Raw genomic sequence first — 27998 nt, 5'->3', positions numbered from 1 at the left:
GCAAAATTTACGATTCTGTTGTGATGGATTTGTCGTGAACAACCCTAAAATCCCCCATAAAATACTTTAGATGTTAAAACCATAAAATTCACTTATGTTTAGACATACTTTACGGACGTCAATCTATAAATCGAGCTTAAAGATAAAAACAAATGAGAAAACCCTCCCCGCTAGGTGAATTAAATGCAATAACTTTCCGAAGAAGTTAACGGTGGCTGGGGTATATGAAGATGAAATTAAAATTAATTTAACTTGGAATTGACGTCTGCCAAAGGCGTTAATCTTGTTCAATCCCGATCCCAAAAGGAGAACTAGTTACGTACAAGGTTTCTATATGGACGGACGATGAGCTCTTACACCAGGCCGGAAGAGGCTTCTCCCCCAGGAGGGTGTAAGATGAAGATAAAAGAAGGACGTCGGAGGAGGGTTCTGCGAGTCCTTTCCCAGCACTAATCTCCTACGCAGCCCGTGTCTACGGTGGAGCCTCGAGGACTTCTCCTGTCCGGGCTCCTCCTGGGGAAGAAAATCCCTGGACATGTGATTGGCCTGGCGCAAGAAAGAAAGATAAAAAGTATAGTCGTGTCAGCTGATATGTCTTCCCTGGCGAGGTAACTCTCGGCCAGATAACGAAAAGCGTTCATAAAAAGTTGCCAAAATGGCGGATTAAATTTAAGGGCCGAGCTTGACCTTGCCGGAAAGAGTACGACCTGAACGCTACGGAGGCTCCTTCGAGGGCCGTTCCAGGTGCGGTTTGAGTCCTTCCAGAGGAATCCAGGGAGTGAAACAAGGGCGGGCAGAAGCGACGTAATCCTGATCCGCGAACGGGTAGGGTTCGATGAACCCACGTGGGGAAACTTTGAATCCGCCTAGGCGATTTGCTGGAGGGCTCCTGAGGCGTCCTCACCAGCTGAAGTGGACTTCTTCAAAACACAAACACACACCTACGAGCACGGTCGTGAAGCCTCTCCACAGTGGCGCTGGTTCCACCTTTTATAACTTTTGCCCCTTCTCTCGCAAATTCGTCGTGGCCGGCACCGGAAGTCGGGGTTCGAGAGCCCGTTCTGGAATGCGTGCGAACCTTCTAGAATTTACGATTTGCCGCGAAATTTAAATCGTAACAATACGTAACATCAGATATGTAGGTACCCACTTAAAGATTTTTAAAAAGAATTAATTTGGTGTACTTTTGTCGGATGTACGAGTCCTTTCTTGACAACTCGCGTGCCTCGTGGTGTAAGCGCACCGTAAGGTACAAATTTATAATGTTTTTGCAAAGTCGCACTCGATGGTTATCGAAAATATCTTGCGACATTACGTGCTCTATCATGGCTTCCGAACTAAAAGGTGTACTCAGAGAAGAAAATATTTTATTGTTTTCAACTGTCATAAATTCTCATTTTTCTCCTTTGTAAACTGCCTCTTAACTGCCCTAAAGCAAAATGAGCAGATAACGAACCGTTGCCCTAGACAACACATTCAACGTCACATTTCTGACAGGTCTTGAAAAATTTGTTAAAACTGTCAAAAGCAAATGCGAAACCGTTTTTAAAAGATTTGGAAGCTTCAGGGACGTCGTTTCAAACAATAAAATTTTGTATGCATCTCGTTTCCGGGTAAATTGGGCTTTTCTAATTGCTCCCGAGGCCTTAAAATCCTCGCTACGCTTGTGTTTTAATCTTGTCCCTCGGGCAATTAGAAAAGCCCAATTTACACAGAAACTCGTTGCATAAATAACTATTGTTAACCAAAACAGCGTTACAATTTGGATTGGCATGTATAGTCCTACAGAAACTTTAGTGGAATTCGACTTTGGTTGCAAATTTATGCTTGTCACTTGAAAAATAGAATTTTATGCTGCAGCAATAATCCTATTGATAAATGCTAATGAGGTTCGTCAGTTTGGGGTTCGCAACGTTAGCTTCAGGCAGGGATGTTACAGGTAGTGGTAGTTGTATGTATGACAAAGGTTATTACTTTATGATAAAATCTTATTCTTCGTTTGTTGTTAAATTTACAACCAAAGTCGAATTCCACTAGAGTTTCTGTAGGACTATATATCCTTTTGCTGCCTTAATATTCTCTCAGACAATTGACAAATGGCAATTACTTCCATAGAAGGTGATATACAGGTGTCCCAGAGTTGCGAAAAAGCTCCATAACTTGTTTGTCGTTAAAGATATCAACTTTTCGTTTTTTCTAGATGATAGCTACGCTTCTACTGCACATTCGGAAAATATTGCGGTATGTATACAGGTGTTTCAATATTATAAAAACACTAAAGTGATGTTTTTTTTAAATGGAACCTAGGTATCCATTTTGATTTCATTTTTGGATTCTATGCTAAATTATGAATCAAATCTATACATATTGTTTTTACTTATCTGCCATCGTTTTTCATCTGTGGCACTTTCTTTCCCAGAATTTCGAATTGCAGGGGTCCGTTCGAAAATGCGTACCTTCCAAATCGTTGCACATAAATTTAAATGATTGATGTTGTTTGATTTCTGAATGTTGGCCGCATCAGCTGAGTGTTTAATCAACAACCTGCTCAGTCGCATATGCCTACAGGGATTTTTTAAACATAACAAACTAAAAATGTCAAAAACTCATTTTTTTCAAATGGCACCTTATATTTATTATTGCACTAGTCGAAAGCTTTTTTGACAAGCTTTCCACCGGTGACATGATTACTACATTTTAATCGAAATTTTCGGTTAGTTAAGTATATTAATTGCATAGATAATCGTTCCTAAATACATATTCTTAAATACAACGAAATTTATGGGGATGTGAGTACGAATTTAATTATTTCACGGAATTCAGTACTTGTTAATACCCATAACATTGGAAGTAGACGAAGGAAAAGAAAATGAAGATTTAAGCAAGCAAAGGACTGTTTGCGGAGACAGGGAATGTTTCAGTCTGAATATTTTTGTCTTTTTATAATCCTTACACGTCTCCAAACAGCATTTTACATGTTATTTTATTGACATTTAACGTTTCGCGCCAATTTCGGCGCCTGCAAAGTAGGGCCAAACGTCGAACGCCGAAAACTGGCGAACGAACAGGCCGGAGAGAGCCAAGAGTCTCGACTATTTAGAAGGTCGTGGTTTTAAGGATAGGAACACCATTCAGATTGCGAAGGTTCTTTATATACTCTTCCAAATTATTTGCATACTTCTTTAATTCTTCATAATACGTCCTATCGAGTGGGCGCTCATATTTTGTTTTAGAAAATTTATTTTTACAATTTAATATCCTAAGATCAAAAAGTCTTTGGATCAGGGTTGCCGTGGAATTAACAAGCTATCTATGAAATTATTTATTTCAATTATTTTTGACATTTACTTGACAACTTTCAAATTGGCAGATTATAATTCAAAATGTTTCAAAGAGAACATAAAATTTTTATTATTAAATCATACTACAGTAATGGAAACCGTGGTGAAAATGGTAGTTGGGTTTATTCGCCTCGTTTATGTTTAAATGAGTTCCGCGACAGATTAGCGCTATTTTAAAGTACAATAAAAACTACGGGCAGTAGAAGTAAATAATTCTTTAGATGGTTTTTACATTTCATTGCTATCGTGATTCAAAGACTTTTTGATCATACGATAGATCGGTCATATGATTAAATTGTAGTCAAAATTCAGCTGTTGGTACACAACTTGCAAATTCATTTTGAATATCATCATCAGGTAAATTGGACATTAATATGAAAGCATTCGAGACACTTCCTCTTAAAACTTGCATTGCTAATTTAACATTCATTATATTATTTCGATAATCAATATGTTGTTGTATCAATTTAGTGGCTGGGCGAAGGCCTTCTAGAATTTGTCGCTTGACTAACTTGACAATATGTTCCCACTGAATCCATTGAATGACATGGTCATGTTTTATCGATAAAATTTTCTTGTGCGCAAAAGTCTTTCTGACTAATTTTGTCATGTGACATAAGTCAGAAAACACAAAACAGTTTTCTTCTGAAATTGGATTTACAAAAAAGGTTGGAAACTTTCTGAAAAATAATTAAAATTGGCCCCCAGAGAAGTACACATATTTAAATTTGTAAAGTAATGGAATAAGATTTCACGTTTACTTCATCTAACAATTGAAACAGTGTGGTTAATAAATTGGCACGTTCACTACCTGATAATGAGCGGATTAAAAAATACCCTAACGGCACTTTCCATGATCCATTTAATGACACTGCCATAAATACCAAGGCATTCTTGGCAGTGGAAATGTTATCGTTATCTTGATCAAGAGTATGTATTGTCCCCAAATCGATACCATCATGAAATGTGTGGTTATCAAAAATCAATTGTTCCCTTATTGACATTTCATCAAGTTTTTCGTACGTAACTGTAAGCTTTTGGTGAATAGAAGTGGAGAGTCAGCGCGAAAGATCTAATTTGGGGAGAATAACGTCCCTGTTTTCGTGAAACCATGTCCTTCATATTCTCCGGCAAAAGTTCCTAAAAAATGTAAACATGTGCAATTAAAACGTCGAGTGTTCTCTATTCATTACTAACTTATTTAATCAAATGTGACGGTCAAGATTTTCAAAGTTAATAGTTTGTAGCCTAACACTGGATGGAATGGATGAAGAACCACACTATAAAAATTAGATACAGCTTCATTATACATAAAACAGAGAGAGTTTTGGTGACTTGTGAAAATGTCTCAAAAATTATTCTAGCCATGTTGTCGTTTGCATTCAAAACAGAGTCAAGTAGTGATCCTGTTGTCTTTTGTTTTGAATAAATGAGCAACATTGCTAAAATAATTCTTGAGAATAAGGGATTATTTTGAGCAAATCTATTTAATTTTTACCAAAACAAATGCACTATCGTTATTAAAAGAAAATCTTCTTTTAAGTGAAAATAAAGAGGTATAAATTTGCACAAAAATTTTTTTCTTGTCGTCTTGTTTTAATTAATATCTCCTAACAGGGTTATCATAGAATCCTAAAAAAAATTGCATACAATGAGAGTGTACCACACATAAAATCTACCACAAAAAATTTCAAATTATTCTTTAGTTTCTGTTTTATACGACTGACCTGTTTTAGCTGACTCAGGCTGTATAACACATATATATATATCAGTACAAACAATTTTAATTTTTTTTCTGATTTAGCCACCTGGAACACGATAATTAACCGATGAAATTGTCCTTGGTAAGTTGACAGTTCTGTCTTCGTGAAAGATTTCATCCATATCTGCATAATATTCCCAGGAAATTCTTCCTCGGCCAGTTTTTCTGGCCCCATCTTTAATGGTAGTATATCGTTTCTTTAAGTTTCGCCATTTCCTATCCAAAGCTTCGGTATTAACTCTATACTTTTGCTTGCGGAATTTAGCCTCTATTTCTTCCCACAGATCTTTCTTCTTTAATTTTGGGTTTCGAAATTGTTCTTTTAGCTCTGAATAACTTTGTATTAATAATTTTGTAGATGCCCGATCCCATGCAATGGTTTCATCTACAAAATTTCACTTATTAAGTAAATAATACAAAATGTTCAATAGTAGACATGCACAACACCAATAAGTTTTTGTTCAAGAAAAGCATTCATGTATATATATAAGCACAAATGCATCTAGAATAAGAACCTCCTCTCATTAGTAAAGTGGAAATACAGAATTACATACACACAAAATTCGTATTATTCAAGGCTAACAGCCTAGAAAAAGAAAACGAAACAATCACAATGCAACAACCATTATACACAGAGCATCCTAACACCCAAGCTACAATTACTGAGTTCTCGTCTGAGTAGGATCACCGTGTCCACAAGGGGCTGCTAACCCTCTGAACAATTTAAACAAAAAGATCACTTCCATGCGGCTATCAAGCAGAGACTGCAGACCAACCTCACCAAGCAGCATTTGATACAACTAGTGCAAAGAATCCGCCTCAAACCATATCTATTATTATTTTAAATTACCTTTTTATCATTACTTATCATTAGATACATTCACTAGAATTACCTATGGGAATTATTCTAAATTAACTGATATTAACTAACCTGTGTCCATCTTTGCTGTTGCAAGTATTGTACCATGTGTTCCTGCATGACTGGTGCTTGAAAATTCTGCTCCTGCACTGCTGGTACTTGCAAATGCTGCCTCTTGTTGTCGTTGTTCTAAAAATAAAGAAGAACGATAAATAACAATTTCCATCGCGAATGCTTACAACAGAAGAAACACAGTAATAAGATTACACCTGAAATTTACTTACCGTTCCATATAAGATTGTGCACATCTTCTGTACATTGTACAGAAATTTCTTCATTACCCACTTTGTAGCGTTTGAAAATCTCCATAATTTATTGTATTATGTACAACAAAAAAAAAAGCTGCAATAGCGTATACCGGTAATTATCTCGAAACAGCTGAATGAATATTGAAGTGTTGGCGCATTTACGTTTACGGCATTTCAGAAGAGTACTGCGCAAACGCAAACATCGCTCCATTGGTAGAGCTGGTGCGTTATCTCTTGACACGCGAGTTAAAGTTGCGCAGAAGACCAAATTCAGACGAGTAGTCACGAACGGCTCCCACCCGTTCTAAAAAATCGCCGTTGTTGAATTGCTGCTGAACCGATCTTTGCCGATAGTTCTCCTTCTCCCTGCTAAACTCCTCCCACCGCGCACCTCGCGTGTCAAGAGATTATGCACTAGCTATAGCGATGGAGCGGTGTTGCAAGTGTTGCAGGTACGCTCCGTCCGCTCCGTAGCGCTACGTTTGGAGCGAAACATGGAGCGGTACGTTCATCAGACAATTGTGAAACAGTTTTGAAACTGTTTCGTCTGCTGAACGCGCCCAATAACACTTACTCTCTACTCTAATAAACACCTGATTGTTTAACAGTATCACAAAAACAGGTACAATTACTTTTTGGCAAGTTTCTCCAAGGCTGCAACCTTTCTTTTGTCAATTTCCATTTTTTCTTTCAAAAGTTAAATTTTTTGCTTTTGAATGTCTAACTGCTGTTGCATAAACTCGAGTTGTAGAAGTTTACAGAAAATATTGGTTAATTGTTACAGTGCACATGCTGTCGTTCCGGAAAAGCTGTGTGGTAGTTAAAAAATATATTATCCAAAAACATTGTAAACTTGTCATCAGAATCAATGTCTGATTCAATGAAGTCCCACGTCTCCGGCAAATTCCTCGAATGCAGTTGCTCGAAATCAAATGCTCGAAGTCAATTGCTCGAAAATGAAATTGCTCGATTGTAACTTTTCTCGAAATACAAGCTCCTGGAACTGCAATTTCTCGAAAATGTTTTGCTCGAATTTATATGGTCGAAAATGTGTAATTGGAGTGTAATTAGTAATTATTAGTAATTACGGACTAGGCGTAATAATGACATTAATGCCTTCAAAATATTCCTGTAAAAAAATTACTTCGAAGCCATTTTTTTTTCGTATAAGCGATTTTTCTTTTTCGATTCCGTTATAATGCACTTACTAACCTTATATCCCAATTGCATATTGCATAAACTTATTGTTTCATAAAAAAACCTGTTGCGGCCTTGGAGAAAATAATGGAATCTCAAATGCCTGCACCCGAAGATCTGTAACGGCCTTACCGCCTTATCGCAATTACAAATCCCATATCATAAATAAACCAGTCTTCAGATTTTTAATATCGTTTGATTTAAAATCTAATTCATATTTTTCTTCGGTAATTTCGTTTATAAGTGTTAGAAATTATCAGTTTAAAAATCAGAAGTTAAAATTTTTGTGTAAAACAGTTTTTTTTTTAAATGTATGAAATGCAATACGGATGTGGCCTTTGCAATAACAATCACCGCATTATCCTGTGTATGATAATTACTTTCGAGCAAACACTTTCGAGAAACTGCCGTTCGAGGAACTTGCAATTCGAGCAAAGTCATATTCGAGCAGCTGATTTCGAGCAATTCGTCTTCGAGCAATTGCATTCGAGCAATTCGAAGTCCCAATTGGTGTTGTAGTTCAAGTGATAGAATAAGAATTTACCATAGTTTGTGATCGGACGTGTAGTTTTCAAGGTTGGAGTACTATCTGGTATATTAATTGACCAATTCAACAATAGCCCTATATGATCCGTTATAGCAAGGTCTTGTGGTTGAACGGCTAAAGAGTAATCAGACTTGATAGTAATGTTGTTTCAACTCTAGTGTGGAAAGGAACAAGTGGACATTATCCATAACTATTTAACAAGTCATTTAGGAGATATGTGTTATTATCAACATTGCCCTTATTAAAATGAACATTAAAATCACCACCAACAATAATGTTGTAATGGTTATCTTGTAACTTATCTAACAAATTGTTTACAGTTAGCAAAAATGTACTGAAATCTCCTGAAGTTGAACCATATTGGAGAAAATCAGCGAAGTAGCTGACCTCTGGTGGTAATTTTTGAACTAACGAAATAGGGAAAACAAATGTTTACGTATTGGCGGTAATACATTTCAATCGCCTAAAAATAGCCAAATTCGTTTGTTTTACATAATAAATTGTGCATGAACTGATGACGAGTACCTCAAAGTGTTATTGTTCCGTGCCGCAGTGTGATACAGTGTGATATTTAGTGAGCAAAGACATTTCTCTGCACTATTTCCATGATGTTATTTCCCAATGAAAAGCTCTAAAAAATACCAAGCAGGAAGTTTTAAAAATCGGAAAACCTATTAAAGAGCTTCTAGGAATAAGTGAGAATGGAGTCAATTGCTTTATTGGCCCCTAAGAGTTGGGTATCAATCCCTAATAATAAACTGTTTAAAACCCCTTGCAGCAGGTCCAGATGTTGCGATTTTTTGCAAGCAGACTCAGGGACTCAGGCTAAATTCGGAGATATTTTTATTGGGGATTACAAAACACTTTCTACCAACCGATTTTATACCTTTGGGCAAGTTTGTGAAGCTTTGATGATTATAGCTTTTTACACAACAGCAAAAGGTGTCAAGTGAGACAATTGAAACTCACAGCGATTCCGTCTCACAATTTACCAGTGGGTACTGTTACGATTTAAATCGCCGCGCGATTGTAAATCTTCGCGATTTTTCTAGAATGTTCTAGAATCCATCGCGACGGAAACGTACTCGGACTTCCGCCGAAAAATCTGCGCACAGAGGGGGTGGAAGCTATAAATCGGGGGAACCAGAGACAGAGCGGGGGATTTTTCACGACCTTTTGCCGGTGGTGTTGTGAGTGCCTGGGGAGAGTCAAGGGGACAGTGATCGAGTGAATTTGCAGGGCCGACGAGACGACGTAGTGGAGTTCACGAGGGCCGTTGGAGACGATTCGTCTAAGTACCACCGCCCACATCGCCAAGCGGATCACGGACTTCACTACGGAAGGTTCCAGACCGAACGCTTTTGCGGATCAGGATCTCGTCGAGTTCTGTCAGTCCAGGTCGTCCCCGGACTCACCGGAAGGTGCCGGATCTACCCACCAGCAAGTCGGGAGCAGTGGTGACACCCCAATTTTTACAGGCCGTAGCTTCTCAAAGTTTTCGGTTGTATTTTGTCACTCCGTCGAACTAATTGAGCGTTTGTATTTAACTATAGTCAAATTTCCATTGTCACTCATTATTTCGACGGGTGAAAAGTTCCATCAAATTCATTAATTTGTATATCGCGTTTAGGATTATAATTTGTTCCACTGTTAAAGTAGCAGTTTTGTCATAAGGCGCGTCATTTCATTAATCGTACTAACTTAAGAAAAAAAAATTTCCTTATCAAGTCCGTCGGGTTTTTATATTCACGAACGATTATCAATCGGTGAGTGACCTCGCCAGGAATTGTGTATCGCGCTCACCGAACATTTTTTTGCGCGTGGTTCTTCACCGGTCCGTACCGGAGAAAAACATCTTAACTTCAATTTTTTTTTGGAGCGAAGGAAGACTTGGAGGACCTCCCCGCTTATGCGGGCGGCGTAGCCGAATAGCGACGTTACGTAGGACCAGTCGGCCTTCCTCCTTCGCTAAAGAAAGGAATTTTTTTTACTGTTTCGCCGGTACTCGTTCGTTGAATATCTGGGACCCGGAGGACCCTCCGAGGAGTTAGGGTTATTCAATTTTGTACACGCCATAGGGCTAGTCAGGCTTCGTTGTTTTCGTTTTCATTTATATCATTATTTTCATTGTTTGACATCTGAATAAACGATTAGTTGGAAGATTGTGTATCATTTCCCGTACTCCGGGCTGTTCTCACCAATTTTTCAGCTTCGGTCGGCGTTTCTCGTGGTTCGCATTGTAAACCGAGTCGGAGCCACGACTTGTTCGTTATACCCCTGAACATTCCGGATTTGTAACCGGTAACAGGGTTGCCCAGTTTCTGGGGCGTAATTTATAACGTAACAATATTGGGGGCTCAACCGGGATTCATTTTGAATTTCGTGGGCTTCGGTCGTCGGTAGCGCGGCCCGAGAGCGCAGACTGAGGGTTGATTGCACCGGAGAGCGGGAAAACATTTTCTTGTGACTTTGTCTAATTTCTTCTTTGATTCTGTTTCGTCGGGGGAAAATCACTGGAACCTGACTGGGCTGCAACAACAACCCGGAGCCTGAGTGTGGAGATTGCCGCTTAGTCCACGGGGGAGGAGTGTCATTGCCTTCGGAGTTCTCGGAGGGGAACCGAAGTTCGTCGTCAGCGAAGAAGTTCCGAATTGGAGGTTCTTCAGGGTGGAGAGCCGCAGCTGGCCATGGCTACGGTATTGGTTCTGTGATGGGGTTTTATTTTTAGAGGTGCGCGCTTGCCAGTGGATTTGCCCGGGAGCCCGACCTTGAGCCCCAGTCACGGAGATTGTACCAAGGGCCCTCTGAGCGCAGCTGCCGTCTTCGTCCACCTGGAGAGAGGACAAGTAGGGCGAGGTATCAAAGACGACCGAACCTAGGGGAAGACTTCGAACTCCAGTGGTACCGTTGCTCACCCACGTCGGCGGACCGGTAACAACATTGTGTCACACCAGGTGGATTGCACAAGAAAGGAGTAAGTCGGAAAAGAAAATGGTGGTGAAAATATTTTAACGTGTTCATAGTAGTCGTCAGATTTTTAGCAATTTCGTGTTTGTGTTGTCAGAGATTCACGGTCACTGGTACTCCGGAGTTTTCTTTTGTCGGGACTTGGAGTTTCCATTTTTTTTTTTTTCCTTGTTGGATCGTGAATGTCGCCAGCGTCCTCGTCCATTTTCGATGTTTTTTTGCAAATCATTGGGAGGTTGGTTGGGAGTGCGGCAGGTCACTTTCGCGATTTTTTTTTTTTCACCGGTTCGGCTCGGTGTCGAAGAGCGAACGGTCGCGTGGTCAACATTTGGGGTGACAAGTGAATCGTTGCGGTTTGCGTTTCCATTTTTCTGTCTGGTTGTTGCGTTTCGTGAATCCGAGGAGTTTCTAGTTCGCAAGGGACGAAAGTTGTATTTTCGGACGTCGTGTCGTCAAGGTTAAAGACCCGGAGGACGGTAGCGTGGTCGTCGGCGTGGTGCGCGGGCGGTCCGGGGCGAAAGAGGGAGAATCGTGGTGAGGTTCACTAGGGGCGAGTGTCCTCTGGAGGGCCGAAGTTGAACGGTCGAGGAACTCGGCGCCATAGCGCTGCGGCGGATTTGGAACCTCACGCACGGAAGACCAAGAGTGGTCGAACGCCTAGTTGCGGATTTAATTCCTTACTTTTGCACTAGATCTTCGCGCCGTCCACGCGACGAAGAAGACCTACCACCGTGATGTCGTTCCGTTCGGGAAATTGAATCGGTTTTGACAAAGTCGCCAGTTTTTGAATTTTTGCAACTCGGGGGAACGAACGCACGATCATCAATGTGGGACGCGGGCGAAGAGCGCGCCGACGGTTTCCAGCGGCTATTTCGAACTTGACCCACCAATGTTGACAGTCTTCAGGGTTTTTCGTGTGTTGTTTTGAAATTCGTGCTCGGTTGTGGTAGCAACGGCTACACAGCCGCACATGGGTTATCAGCTTTGCAAATCTTTGGGAGGATGGAAGGGCGAGCGGAGGTCTCTCACGGGGTAGCCAGACCATCAAGGCGCTCAGGAGTAAACCCCAAATTTCAGGGCAGTCCAGCAACCGGGTCAATTTGCACAAATGCCTATTGTTTCAAGCCGCTATATCGACGTGGCTGTCGGTTCCTTCAGATACGGTAAAACGGACCCCTTATCATTCCGAAACTAAATTTCAGCGGCTGCGGCTAAATAGCAGCAAGGGGTGTGGGAGAGTTTTGTTATTTTATGTTTGGGTTGTCAAGTTTTAAATAATTTGCATACGATCCTTCTGATCGCGTCAGTCTGGCAGGACTACAAACTGCTAGGTCTGTTCCAGAGACCTGGGGCTTCACCCCGAACAGAATCATCTACTGGACATTCATCTTGTAAGGTAATTTAACTCCGTGGTCGAGTTTACTACGTTGGGGGTCCACCAGTTTTCTCTATCGGTTCACGGTTTGTAAAAATTTCGCCCAGCTCAATTTTTATATTTTAGGGGGGGTCGCGTGTTACGATTTAAATCGCCGCGCGATTGTAAATCTTCGCGATTTTTCTAGAATGTTCTAGAATCCATCGCGACGGAAACGTACTCGGACTTCCGCCGAAAAATCTGCGCACAGAGGGGGTGGAAGCTATAAATCGGGGGAACCAGAGACAGAGCGGGGGATTTTTCACGACCTTTTGCCGGTGGTGTTGTGAGTGCCTGGGGAGAGTCAAGGGGACAGTGATCGAGTGAATTTGCAGGGCCGACGAGACGACGTAGTGGAGTTCACGAGGGCCGTTGGAGACGATTCGTCTAAGTACCACCGCCCACATCGCCAAGCGGATCACGGACTTCACTACGGAAGGTTCCAGACCGAACGCTTTTGCGGATCAGGATCTCGTCGAGTTCTGTCAGTCCAGGTCGTCCCCGGACTCACCGGAAGGTGCCGGATCTACCCACCAGCAAGTCGGGAGCAGTGGTGACACCCCAATTTTTACAGGCCGTAGCTTCTCAAAGTTTTCGGTTGTATTTTGTCACTCCGTCGAACTAATTGAGCGTTTGTATTTAACTATAGTCAAATTTCCATTGTCACTCATTATTTCGACGGGTGAAAAGTTCCATCAAATTCATTAATTTGTATATCGCGTTTAGGATTATAATTTGTTCCACTGTTAAAGTAGCAGTTTTGTCATAAGGCGCGTCATTTCATTAATCGTACTAACTTAAGAAAAAAAAATTTCCTTATCAAGTCCGTCGGGTTTTTATATTCACGAACGATTATCAATCGGTGAGTGACCTCGCCAGGAATTGTGTATCGCGCTCACCGAACATTTTTTTGCGCGTGGTTCTTCACCGGTCCGTACCGGAGAAAAACATCTTAACTTCAATTTTTTTTTGGAGCGAAGGAAGACTTGGAGGACCTCCCCGCTTATGCGGGCGGCGTAGCCGAATAGCGACGTTACGTAGGACCAGTCGGCCTTCCTCCTTCGCTAAAGAAAGGAATTTTTTTTACTGTTTCGCCGGTACTCGTTCGTTGAATATCTGGGACCCGGAGGACCCTCCGAGGAGTTAGGGTTATTCAATTTTGTACACGCCATAGGGCTAGTCAGGCTTCGTTGTTTTCGTTTTCATTTATATCTTTATTTTCATTGTTTGACATCTGAATAAACGATTAGTTGGAAGATTGTGTATCATTTCCCGTACTCCGGGCTGTTCTCACCAATTTTTCAGCTTCGGTCGGCGTTTCTCGTGGTTCGCATTGTAAACCGAGTCGGAGCCACGACTTGTTCGTTATACCCCTGAACATTCCGGATTTGTAACCGGTAACAGGGTTGCCCAGTTTCTGGGGCGTAATTTATAACGTAACAGTACTCACAATAAAACCGTAAAATGTCGACAAACTACTAATAGGTAACGCTTCTTAGGTACTATAATAACAAATTTTATTGACCGAACTAGTGTTGTTTTTTTGTAGTTCGTGAAGGTTAAATTTTGGTGTAAAAGAAGCAGGAAATGATCTGCGTGACGCTGCTGATGCTGACAAATTTTCTCCAACTGTTGATGTTAATGAAGAAACAGCACAACAGACAAACATAAATGTTGGAGAGCCGGTTCAGAAAGTTGCAATGACAAAGGTCTTGGTAGACAAATCAACGCAAACTGATGATCTTGGTGGTTCTTATAACTTGCAATTTGTTTTAAACCATTTATTATAATGTAAAATGTCAACAATTGTTACCGGCAAATTAAATCCAAATACAAATGAAATCAGCTGTTCTTTGTTTTCCCTATTTCGTTCAATTTGCAGCGCCATCTTGCTGATTTTCTCCAATACCGTAACAACTACTAGATTGAGTCTATGGAAGTAAATTCCAGATAACTCACAATCTTTTTCTACAGACAGGTTAGCAATCCAGGTCAAGGATCTGTAATCCAAATTGATCTTCACCATCTGATAATTGATTGATAATTGATAATTTCAACGACTCCAACTTGTTTAAAAATTAAATTAGCACTTTTCAAAAGGAAAGGAGGAAGAGTTCGACGACCTACCCCTCACCTGAGGGCGGTGTAACCGTATAGCACCCGATATAAGGACTGACCTTCCTCCCCCTTATTTTCAACAATTTCAATACTTAATATTTAATTTTAAACAAACGTCCAAATACCGCCTTCGAGGAGGAAGACTTAAATCGCATGGCCCGGTGAGAAACCCAGAAAAATGAGAAGAATTACTCGCCTATTGTCCGGGTCAGAATCAGGATTGTTACATTTAAATTTTGTCGAGTCGTAGTAGGTTAAAAGTTTGGTTCCTTTTTCTAAAATTCACTGACTTGTACTTGTGCTTTTCATAAACCAAGCGTGTGAATAAAACCTTTCTTCCATGAATTTCTATGTGTCATTTCCCGTACTCCGGGCAGTTCTCATCATTTTTCAGGCTCAGTCGACGATACTCGTGGTTCCACAATGTAAACCGCCACGAAGCCCACGACCTGTTCGTTATACCCCTGAACAGTCCGAATTCGTTACCGGTAACAGGGTTGCCCAGTTTTGGGAGAGTAATTATAACGTAACAGTACCTAGCGCAAAATTTTAGTTGTGAAATGTTACCTGCACATTCTCGTATAAACATCTCCTTCATTAAAAGCAATCAAATTATTTGGTACCGAGACGTCGTATTTCAACTCTAGACTACTTCATTCATTTTATGCAATACCTGTGTCGCAGCAGAGAACATCTCCAGCATCGTTCATGATCCACCCATTTTTTGTACTGTGTAGCTTCGCGGATCCGTTTAAATCTTACGTTTTATACGAGTGTTGCGTTCACAATCGACCCTTCAACGCCTACTAGTAGGTGAAGTTAAAAAAAAACACCCAATACATCTTGCATTTGTTATTTTTTAAAATTATATTTAACCAAACACTTTATACCAAACATAACCTAAAATTAGGCGATGGCGCACTTTACTTTTTCCTTCACCAGCGATGTGACAAAGTGAGTGAATTCTCAGTTATCTGCACCTGCTGTCGAGGTGGTGCAGCATCGGGAAGGAGAGAACTAAAACTCTCACTTCATTTTTCTGAGCAAAAGCAGAAGGAATACGTACATAAGTGAGCCGAACTGATCTGAGTTTTGGTGCAAAAGAAAAGCGACTATAATCATTTTTCATAAGGCGTTAAGGCGGTCTTACACCAAGGCAACAATTGGCAACATGTTGCCGGCAATACACCAAGGCAACAATTGGCAACATGTTGCTTGCAACATTTTGTAGTAATGTTACCGGTCATATTGATAAGTACCAAAATAAGAATACTTACAACTCCCGATAAGGCGTTATAGTTAACATTATATGACTTTTTTGACCAGGTCTCGTCAGCAATTAACGATTATTTTAGGTGTTCCATCAGAATCGACTTCTCCATGTATTCTTGCCAATGTCTTTACCATTTTGCTCTATTTGTTTCCAAAAAAGTTTATAAATTGCATTGCCTACACAGCTGTTAAAAGTACCGTAGGCCATAAAAGGTACATTTAATACGGACATCAATTCATTAGCACTTGAATATCCGATGCCAAATGATTACTCCCAAAGCCGCTGCATTATTAACATTCAGTTGTGTACCATCTTTATAATCCGTAGATATGTCCATTAAAATATTACACATTGTACATTTTAGAGTTATTATGGTCTTTACACCGATTATATTTTCCTTAATAACAATCAAATCGGTTATATTGCAATCACACCCCCCGTGACTTTTACAAGATAATATTTGCCCTAAAAAGTAATCGAGTGCTACCAAACGTCTGCTTTTAATGATAAACTTTTGTGATGGAATATCATCTTTATCATTTTTAGATTTGGCAACTATTAATTGCGTTGAACTACAATGGGGTTCTTCTGGATGATGTTTCCTACATGGAACTCATTTACTATTTTGCAAAATAAGAGAAAAAGGAAAACATATTCATCGTTATTGCTTTCATACGGAGTGTTGAAATCATTGGAATGATTTATGTTCACAATATCAGAATCAGCAAATAATGAGGGTTCTTCATTTTCTAATTCATGGACAGGTTCTATAGTCAATGTACGCTTGAATCTGAAAAGCTATGAAAATGTATATTCCACGTCTTTGCAACAGAATTTACCTAATATTTAAAGTAATGAATTTCTGACTTGTGTCTTTTTTCCTTTCCTTCCGAAATGTACCGTGCCAAATTCGACACCACATAAAAAAAGTGAGTAATTGGTTTCTAATATTTCTTATCTGTTCAGTTGAGCTATTCCACGATTACGACGACGTGATGATGTATATGGACTTTTTTATAATTTTTTCGATTCCCCATTGTTGAAACACGCAAATTAAGAAACAGGGAACAACTAAAATAACTCACTCAACACTAAAAAAAAAAAAAACTTGTTATAAAATTTTCCTTCTCTTAATATGTTGTGAATCATGATTTAGAAGAAACGTAAAATATTTCCCAAACAGAACATCCTCATTATCATCACCAGTATTGGCAGCATCATCAGGTGTTACTGACATTTCAACTAATTTTGAAGCTGCGTCTGTTAATGCTTTTAAACAGCTCATAGTGTCATCATTGTCATGCTTTTTTCCTTTCTTTCGTCGGACTTTGTTCTGGTCAGGCAACTCTCTTTGAGAGTGCTTTAACTAGGTGTACTGAATTCTCTATCAGAACAATTATTCTCTTGGTTTTCAACAGTATTGAAGTCTTCAGATACAAACGATTGACCATGTGAATCTTCCGATTCTGTTGCAATTGTGATATTATCTGTGTCGTCTATGCTACATTCAACAAGGAAGACTTCTGTCTCCTGTCTGTTATTGCCAGATTGCTTTTAGAACTTCTCATATTTAAATGATCGTTCAAAAATTCCAACTTATGGAAATACCAAAATATACCTAAATAAGATGTTTTACGGTTAAGTATTTATGATGCACTCTTAAACTTACGGTATCATCTCCAGCTACGCTATGATGTGTGTATTTCTCAATCCGTTCCATTTCTTTTGGATCTCTGCTTCTGTTGTGTGAGGCCTAAGGGAACGTTTATGTTGGAGCTGCAATGAGCGATAAAAGCGGCGATAAAAGCGAATTGCCATTTGAAAACCATGACAGTTCTCTCTTGTCGCCGCTTTTATCGCTCATCGTAGCTCCAATATAAACGTACCCTTATTTGTCGAAGACATTTCACAATATTTTCTATTACAATATTTCTGGATGTTTCACCGTATATAAACAGGAATGTCTGCTGTAGTGTCCGAACGAAACTGGGTTTTACACCCGAAACCGAAACCGAAACCGAACCTCTTTTAGAGAGTAGGTTGTTTAAGAGAATTTGAAATCAAAATTGTGCTTCTTTTTATTTGGATAACATTTAAATATACTTAAACTCAATAACAGTCAAATAAAATAAACTCTCTAAAATAAAAAAGATTAACAAAGACTAATATTCCAAACATTAAATCTAAAAACTTGGCAAATGGACAAAAAAACTTAAGAGTTATGTCAAAATATTATTGATAGCCGAAATTAAACAGTCTTATATTATAAGTTAAAAACAAAAGCTTTTCAGCACTTTCGCCTAATAAATTGCTTCTACGTTCTGCGAAAATTCGAGTAGCAGCTCTAAAGAGTTGCTCACTAGCTACACTGGACGGTGGAGCAGAAAGGTATTTTAAAATTACATTTCGAAGACAAGGATATGGAGTGGAGTTCTAGTATGCGTATACAGTGTGAACATAAAGTTTGGAACAAAATTCATAGTAGCGTTATGTGTTTTTTGGAAAATCGCTCGGACAGGTCGATTTTATTTTGAAAAATACCATTCCGTGACGTACAACTTGTTTAAATGACGTCATTGGTTTTTGCGCAATGACGTCATCACCAATTTTTTTAAATGGCAACCCTCACTTTTTTCATCTCTTTCTGATAGACCTACCGACTACCTAAACGATGAATGGAAACAATTGGTACTTTACATAACATTTTTTTTGAGAAAATGCAAATTTTATTAAAAAAAAAAATAATTTTTAATGTAAAAATTTTAATTGACCTCAAACAAATTCAAACAACCATCTAAGGTTAACAATAAAGTTTAACGCAAATGTTGAAATTATTTCCTGCCAACCATTTGGCACTTATCGACACTTTGTGCACTGCGCTCAATAATGTCAGGGCTTTTCTTTCCATTTTAGAGCGAATTCGCTGCAGTAAATCTTCTAGATTGTTTGGTCGATTAAAATAAACCTTCTGTTTTAAATAAACCCATACAAAAAAAAATTACATTAAAAATTAAATTAAATTTTTGAAATAAAAATTGCCATTTTCTCAAAAAAATTGTTATGTAAGGTACTGTAGTGAGACCATCCATTTTGATCGTGATGATGTCGTAAATTTTTGCATTTTTAACTGTTAATCTATCTTTTAAACTCTCAATTTGATATACTAATCTATTTGGCTCGTCTAGTAGCCCTTTATACTTATTATTTTCACTTACCTACGTTGTGTTTATTTTTCGTCGATAGTCACCTTTATAGTGATGATGATGTTCTATCTTAAGGCCTATTAGGCAATACTGAGTAGTCGTAACACAAATTCGGAGACAAAGTAGTGTCAAAACGCATGGAGGAAGGGATTTAAACACAAGTTTCCCCACAATTACTTTATTACAAAATATTTCGAAGCCTTGTTTACAAAAATGGATGAGTTCTGCGGGTTTGATCAAATTTTGCCCTGTGTTGAAATTATTTTTGAGGTTATGTTTGTAATCAAATTCGCAAGAGACTTTCGTTGTAATTGTGATCATGAATTTAGACAGATGATTAAGGCGTCCGTCTTCACCTGATGATATTTTATGTTATCCAATTTAGATTTGAAAAAGTTTGATTTTGCTGTAACCCCCATTTTTATGCAACCCTATTTACGTACGGCAAATCTGCCCTAACCTTCAGGTAACTTGTTCGAACTTATATCACCCAAGCAACATTTAATATCGCGTTTACTAAGTTAGACTTTTACCAGAGTCGGAAGGTAACATGCTCGCGGCATTTAATACAGAATCGCATTTAACTATTACGCCCTAGTGCCGAAATACCTCTTCCGGTAAAAGTCCGGTGCTTAAACCCCAATCACAACTTCCGAACAAAACCCGGATACACAAGTCCTCGCAAATTAATCTGAATGACTGTAGGTGTCATTTCTCTCACAAATTTTCGTCCACGAGCTTCGACAGAGACTTGTACAGAACTTTGTCGTACGCGACACCAGTTTATTACAGGTAACCGGGATGGTTATTTTGTCTCGTTTGTCCTCGTGGTAGCCCACACATACATACTACATGTCGTTGGAGCGGGAATTACGACGCCCATTCTAAGTCCACGGTCGGAAACTACGACCTGACACCGTGTCTTAGACCTAGTAAAGTTGGAGAAGAGGGTCCCCGGGAACCACGACTCTCCTCATCGTTGGTGGCCGACAAACGCGCCTATAATTTCAGGTGCAATTGGTGCAAAACAATAATTTTGCTTTGATCGCCTAAACACGACGCGGGAGAGAAATAGCCCTACTCTACCCTATATTGAATATGCAACCAATTATTCTATCTCCCTAAAGTTTATAACTAGAAATTTCGATCTGAGGGCACCAGTTGAGAAAATTCAGGAACGATTTAGTTATAACTTAGTAATTGACTGTTAAGTTTCAAAATCCCTGACTGGTGGTTACACTCAAATTCAGAGTAAAGAATTTAATATAAAAAATGTCGAATAAAAGGATCAGATAAGTTAAATTTGTAATTTAAGTGATCCGACAACCAAAATGTTGCGGCCCCTTTCCATCGCAAATAGAATCATTTGTTGCTAACTACCTCTAGCTTTAAACATTAACTTCAAATACCTCGAAACTTGGAAAATTACTTTAAATTTGGATTTTGATTACTTCAAATTATTGAATAAATTGAAATTAAATATTCCATGGTGAATGACTGATAAATAAATAAGTCCAACGAAAAACAAGTAAATTTTGACATAAAGTTAATTAATCAAAATAATATAACCCTTTCTCGGGCTTACCTAGAAAGTTTAACACCCTGGTTGATCGTCGGCACCTGTTGTTTGAACTGGCACTAACTTATTTATTAGCACTGGGCACTCTTAACGAAGTTAAAGTGATTTAATAAAAGAATTAGTTTAAATTTGGAAAATTTAAACAAAATCGCCAAGGTAGACACACGGATATCGACTAGCTAGAAAGACAGTCAAAAACCGAATTCCTCAAGACAAATGTGCCAAAACTTTAAATAGGGGACGCTAACTCGCCTACCCCCCTTCCCTTGTTACTCATTTTCCACATGTGTGGAATTATGCAAATTTGACTCTTACGACGCATTGACATTCGATCAAACCTCGTTTAACTCGCTTAAAAATATTATTGTTTCCTAGTTAGGGTGGTTTTTCGATTCGCAATATCAACATTATTAAACCTACAATTTGTTTGTCCATTGGACAATATAATACAACATAGTGTTACCACCGGAACTGTTTGTGTACAAACTCTAACCAATCTCGGTTCCGGTGACAAGTGCGATGTCCACTTGTATCGAAGTGACTCCAATAAGAATCGACGTCGTAGGCGGGCGACCTGGTTGCCGCGTTCGGGATGTCGGCGCTCCGACAAGGAGGTGCACTGTCGCAGATGTTTCGGGTCGGAAATCAAACGAAAAAGCGGGTAGTCAAGTTTAACCAAGACTGACTGATTTTCGGCCGGCGCTGCATATCTACGAATATGTTGGACCCAATCGTGACCACAGAGCGAGCGGGGGGGTTCTTTAGAAAAACACCCGAACGGTCAAAGACCACCCAAACGGTCCACACATGTGACAATAGTAACGATAGCGAATCAACCCCAATTACGCTGAAAGAGAAATTAAACTCCAAAATTAGTTGTTGTTCTGTCTGCAACTAATTGTTGAACTGAAGATGGTTAATGAATGGAACAACAAATTTTGTTTGTTTAAATTTACGGAAAGCATATGGAAGAAAGACGTAAGAAAACTGTAAATTTCGTAGTACTACCCCCTGTTAGATGTCGCCCCCAGTACTAGAGCGGTACTATTTTTACATTTTCACGATTATCTACGTTTTTCCTACAGAAATTTCTACCTACTTCCCTTGTAAAACTATGTTAGTAAATGGGCAGTAATCGTACGGTGCAAGATTTGCTTACAATGATTAAATAAAGAAAATTGGTTTGTACATCAGAATTACGATTACTACAGCTTAAATTAGGGTTAAATTGGATATCAAAATGTTCAGAAAAATACAGCGCGTCTTTCTAAAATAGTGGGTTTGTAACTTGACTTTGTTTAAACAAGAATTTATTAATTTCGCTAAATTTTTCCCACGACTGACCACACGTGCAAGTGTAATCTGATATCTTACTTAAAAGCCTCGATCTGTAACGTGTCTTTCGCCCCCTTAACTAATTGGACCACCCTTGGCTGGCGACGCTGGGTTTAAAATCTAAATCGCAGACACCAAATTCTAGTGGACCAATTCATTTGCGAATATTTTAAACGATTCGACCGATTTACAAGGATTTAAACTAATTAACAAATTTTACTATATGGATTTAGCAACCCCGAACAAAGCTTCCTATTTAATGTAAAATCTTATGTGAAATTTAAATGAAACATCATCTACAACAACTCAGACCAATTGAATTATTATCAACGTCGTTAATTCTAGTTAACTTTTGTTTTTGTCACTCAAAATACACGGCGACTCCTTTCTAAACGGATGTATTAATTTATTTATCGTTATATCTCTATTTTCATCCAATTTTAAACAACAATTAAATTATTTATCTTTTCGTATGCCAATGAATGCCTTGCTTGGTCGACTGGTCGAGTGTGGTGGGCGTCTCGCCACCCTGATAACTTAGAGAAATACCACATGGCCTTTTGAAAGAAACTAAAGAAGTTAATTTTGCGATTTGGCAACGGTCTTAAATTCCAGGAAACCCTTCGTGGGAACGGCTCTGTTGTTCTCAACATTCTGACATTTACAAGACATGTGTGTATTTAAAAATGGAAATAAATGGAATGCATAAATTACACAGAAACAACTTGGAGGTCGTTAAAACAAATTTGAATTTGTTGAATTTAAGGTGAATAATTTCCGCGATGGTAATAAAATAAAATGTATAAATACCGCGTTCATCACAGTACCAATTTTTTTCATTCGTCGTTTAGGTAGTAGAAGGGTCTATCAAAAAGAGAAGAAAAAAGTGAGGTTTGTCATTTAAAAAAATTGGTGATGACGTCATTGCGCAAAAAGCAGTGACGTCATTTAAACAAGTTGTACGTCACAGGATGGCATTTTTTTGAATTTTTGAATTTTGTTCCTAACTTTATGTTCACACTGTATATCGGCATTTCTCTAAAGCCTCGACTCTGCAAGGTAACAACGAATAGTTTGCCTCAATGTAGATCCTTGTTCTTCAAGATTAGGTACTCCATCAGTTTCGGTACGATCTAGCGAGTTGTCATGAGAATCTCAGAATTCCTCTTTTGTTTTTCTTGTTTACCACCCGATTGTTCTAATAAAGATCCGTGGATATTTTCCATCCTTTCTTCTACTTCGTTTTTCCGTGTACTATTTCTTTTATTCCGATGTCTACTTCATCACCAGCCAGATACTTTACTTTGAATCTTGGATCTAATAAAGTCGAGGTAATCAGTGCAGGATGGCTTTTTATATATGCAAATCTATTATTTAAGCAGGCATGTAACTGATTTTTCATGTTTGCCACTTCGTCGTTGTCAGTATGTCTTCTCGCTCTTGCAACTTACGATTTAGTAATGATACAAAGGATATTATTATAGAAATGCAAGCATTATCTAAGGATAAATCCAGTGTTGCTTTATGGAAAATTCAAAACATTTGTGATATGTTTCACTAGATCCCAATTATTGGTGGATAATGGTCGGTAAAACGACTTACTGGTGGGATATGCGCATTATCCATCAGTGATTGGGATCTTGGGATCTAGTAAAACATATCACAAATGTTTTGAAATTTTTCTATGAAGCAACGGGAGTAGGTCGTTTTACCGACAGCCATTCTACCGACAGCCTTTTTACCGACAATCCATTTTACTGACAGCCATTTTACCGACAGCCTTTTGGCCGACAAAAATTAAAATAATTTATATAAGAACAATACACCAATATAGGTGGTGCTTTGAATTGACTATTAAAAATACAAAATTAAAATTAGCCAATCACAGGACAAATTAACGTAGCAGATACACACAAAGTGAATGTACAGGGTATCTATAAATGATTGTCGGTCAAGCCAGCTTTGAAAAAAATATTATTGTGCCGCCTTTTTGAAACAGATGCTCAACTTTAATTTATTAATAACGGTCACTTCTGACATTAATGATGATTTTTTCGCGCTTTTCAGAACAGTTTTCATTCAATTCAATTTTTGCCGGAACGTTATATATGTGGATTAGCAGGGGACTTGTCGTTAAGTTGGCATTACCAGGAAAACTAACCAGGTGCACTAACGTACAGTTCAATCATAACTTTTAAGCGACCTTGAGTTTGATAATTCACATCTAAAATGTTTTTACTATACCTTAATTTTTGTAAGTCAAAAGGCTGTCTGTCAAAAGGCTTGTCGGTCATTTTTGTCGGTCAAACGGCCTGTCGCTGAAAAGGCTGACCGATCCTACTATGCTCGACAAAAATAAAGATTTATTGCATTTGTTTGTTCTGAGAATTGGTGTAACATCAGATATGTGCTGTTCCATCTAACTTGAATGTCTTGTTGTAAGGGATGTGTTGGTAATGCACACTGCTTCTGACAGTCTGTTAGTTTCCTGGATGCCTGCTCACTTCGGATTCAATTCGTTCTTCACTAAATATTGCATCATTTATAACTAGAGACTGAAACATATGCACTAAAAATTGTCCAATATATGTGTTACGGCCTAAATACGAAATGCTGGCATCATCAATAATCAATTAGTATTGACCAAGCTCTTTGGCCCATATTCGAAATAATCATAAAAGATACATATTTTGAGTTTGGGTCGGCCAATGCTAATAATGGCTACTTAGATCTGGCCAAAATTGAAATAAAACTAAGTAGCGGATAATTAAACCCCCTGAATCAAATTACTATTGTAATTTTGTAAAACAAAGATTACCTTTCTAAGACAATAGAATGTCTACTTTACTGTTAAACTCTACTTTCATAGTTTCCATTTTATCATCACTTGTAGAGGTCTTGGATTTTTTGATGAGCTATGAGTCATGTCTGCGCAAACGACGTATATCGGTCTCAAATAGGGCGCACAAACCGATTGGAAAACATCATCATTCGTTATGTTAGTTAGGTTATTTCTTTAATATGCATTCATATGCTTGGTTTAAATTTTCTGAGGGCAATAGTCATCAAAATTGCCATTTAAAACATTATTAATAGATTTTTTTGTTCGACACTGTCAGGATTTGAAAATTTTCTCCTATGTGAACCGGTTTTGGTAAATGTCACAACTTGTCAAAACGAAACGTCAAGCTAATTTTAAAGGTTTTAAGCGATTTGGAGCCTTTAAGAGGCTCGTCGAACAAAAAAACCTTGTATTCAACTCGTTCGTGTGTAAATTGGACCTTTTTTGGCACGAGTGGGCCAGTTTAAAACGCGAGTGAAACAACCGCTAAGTTGTTCCGCGAATTTTGAGGCACCCAGTATAGTGCGTTTACAAACGCCAGAGCACAAAGCAGCATTACTCACAACTTCAGAAATCGATGAGTTAGGATTTAACTGGATATACTCGTAGCTTTCGTAAATATTTAAAATAATTTTTTTTTGGCACTACCAACATAAGTTCTTTTTTCTCTTTTTTTTTTTGGAGGTAACATTTCAACCTCAGAAGCTGTATCTTTAAGTAATTACTAATTACGCACACCGCTCACTATTGAATACAACAGGCTGAATTGCACTGCGGCATCGGACAATGGAAGGGACCCAATAAGAACATGCGTAGCGAATTTCATGTGATGATCACGCATCGTTGTTTATTTTTGTTGGTGACTCGTCTCGATGAATAGATATTAGATAAAATTACCCGTAATAACATAACTTTAACATAAATAAAACTAATCACTTCCGTCCATTCTACCATCACGAACCAGTTGAACAGCTAGAACATTAATTTCTTCTATATCTGATTCCCTTCGTTTCCAATACTTCTGAAATTTCTTTGAAGATTTCTTTTTTAACATAACATTTGTTATTTAATTTGTCTCGACGTTCTCACACTAGTTGCGTGAATAATGTAATGCCACTGTCGTTCCACCTTTTCACGGAAGACTGTATTATTTATATGTTCTGCACTATCTCCTGATGAGATAGCTTCTCCATTTTTCGGTTCCTCATTTATTTCAACAGGGACTAAAGTGTTATCTAATTAAGTAGGTATATGAAATTAATAAGTTGAACAATACCATAGATATTTATGTGCAGTTTACCTGCTGCAGTGTATACGTACACTTGTCCATCAATTTTGACGTACTTATTTATTTTCAGAAAATTAGTACCAATAGTTTGCTAAATGTGTAAGTTATGTTCTTACCGGGATTCAGCGAGGATCATCACTCTTAACCATGTATTATAAAACGCTTCCGCTATATTAGACATGAATATCTTTGGTTTAATTTTAAAACCCAATACCTCCATTATGTGATGGATAAATATATTGTCAAGATCTTCATCAGAGCGATGTGAAATCATAAATGCACAAGGGAATCCTTGAATTTGATTTATTTATTAATAAAGTAGTCAATTTAAGTCCATAACCATTTTCACCGTGCGTCCCATCTATACATATACAGTCATTGCCATATTTTTCCAACATATTCTTCTGGCCATCTGTCATAGGAATTAAAACAAAATCTTCGAATTTCAAGCTTGGATAATGTTGATCAACATTATTCAGTGCTTTATAAAATAAAACGTCAGTACTCATTATTTTTATCCAAGCTTCAACGCTTAAAACCTCACTTGGATGTTTAACTGCATCTAATTTAAATTTACAACCCGTGAACAGGGCATTTTGATGCAACATATTTTTATTTTTTTCTCGGAAATTTTCTTATCAAAAGGTATAGTTTTTTTTATGCCATTATAATCAGAAAAAAAACTCTAACAGAATCAATAAAAAGTTATAGATTACCATTTGAAAAATAAAAGTGGCCCATAAATGGCTGGATAGTATAAAAATGATATGGTCACTCAGGTTTTTAGTGTTTTTAGAACCATTTCGTTTCCGAAAATAATTGACGAAACACGGAGTCCGCATTCAACCCAAACGCGTCTCACATATGCTTTGAATAGCCACATCACTAAGTTTTTCTAAGAATACATCATGGCGTTTTGCAGATGCGTTTGCAAACGCTACGATTTTCTTCATGGTTGCAGATGTGTTTCTGCGCGAAGTGACTTTCGATGATTTTTGGTCAGGGAGTTATTCAGACATAATTATTGCAAGGGCAGCGTTTCGCGCGTGTGGCTTTTTTAGAAAGTTTCTAAACTGCGTCTTTTACGTCACTGAACAGCTGCCGGTGCCTATTCCCACATAGGAAGTCAAATGCATGTTAAATTTGTGGCAAAGATTTTTCACAATTTTTGCTAAACCGAGTCCTGTTAACCGAAGGTCTTTGTTGCTATCTACTTCTTCACATCTATTAAGCGTCGCAAAAGCGTAGAAAGTCTGAATGATAGACTCAACTGCTTGGAATGAGAAATATCTGTCGTTTCGTCAAATAATAGAGAGAAAAAATTGATAAATGGCGTTGAAGTACTGTGTCACCAGCATCAATTCTAAATTTCAACAGAGCTCTCCTCTCTGAAGCGGAGACCACACTATCGTCGGTATAATCGGTGTTCGTACTGCAAAACTGGCCATCGTCTCTGTGGCCGCGTGATGGTATATTTTGACGACCACAAAATATTATCCTTTTTGTAATTGGTCTCAAGCTATTTCTTTTTCCACAACTTTAGCCATTCTTTGAGTTGAAACGTGGTTGGCAATATTAACCTCGGCCCTATAATAACGTTCTAAAAGGTTTTATTCAGTTTCGATGGTCACTTGATGGTAATGATTGCGCTGGTGTTGTGTTAATATTCCTTTTTTACATAATAAGTTGTCAAAAATTTTCAGTGGGTCCTTCGCAAGTCGTTCGGGGTTTGATCTAGCTAAATCTACTATGGCAGAACTACTAGCAAACAAGACGCAATATTTGTAATAAAGCCCCTTATCCATGTGTGACAACACAAGCCAATGGCACTTTTCAAGATAAGATTTTTGGGCGAATTTTTTGGTTAGTTTCCCTTGTTTTAATACGTAATGGGGAAAAACATACTTAGGTGGTGGCATCCAATGTTTTTCAACCAATACAATTTTAGTAGCATTCATTCATGTT

General features: G+C 38.3%; 2 long non-coding RNA genes across 2 annotated transcripts in view; one reads left to right on the top strand and one right to left on the bottom strand.

Moving 5' to 3' along the window:
- The window catches only part of LOC138128565 (uncharacterized), a 275295-nt gene extending 261049 nt beyond the window's left edge, over positions 1-14246 (top strand). The window contains exon 2 of the long non-coding RNA XR_011158772.1: positions 9067-14246. This is a non-coding gene — a long non-coding RNA (uncharacterized lncRNA). The remainder of the gene's footprint in view (positions 1-9066) is intronic.
- On the bottom strand, positions 117-4678 carry LOC138128569 (uncharacterized). The gene is made up of 3 exons (XR_011158778.1): positions 4539-4678; positions 4153-4481; positions 117-1061 (listed from the first exon to the last, which is right to left on the bottom strand). It is a non-coding gene; the product is annotated as an uncharacterized lncRNA (long non-coding RNA).
- Positions 14247-27998: the final 13752 nt, after the last annotated feature.

This window comes from Tenebrio molitor, chromosome 4, assembly GCF_963966145.1.
Source record: "Tenebrio molitor chromosome 4, icTenMoli1.1, whole genome shotgun sequence".
In the NCBI taxonomy this organism is placed as follows: Eukaryota; Metazoa; Arthropoda; class Insecta; order Coleoptera; family Tenebrionidae; genus Tenebrio; species Tenebrio molitor.
This window is presented reverse-complemented; position numbering and strand designations above follow the sequence as displayed.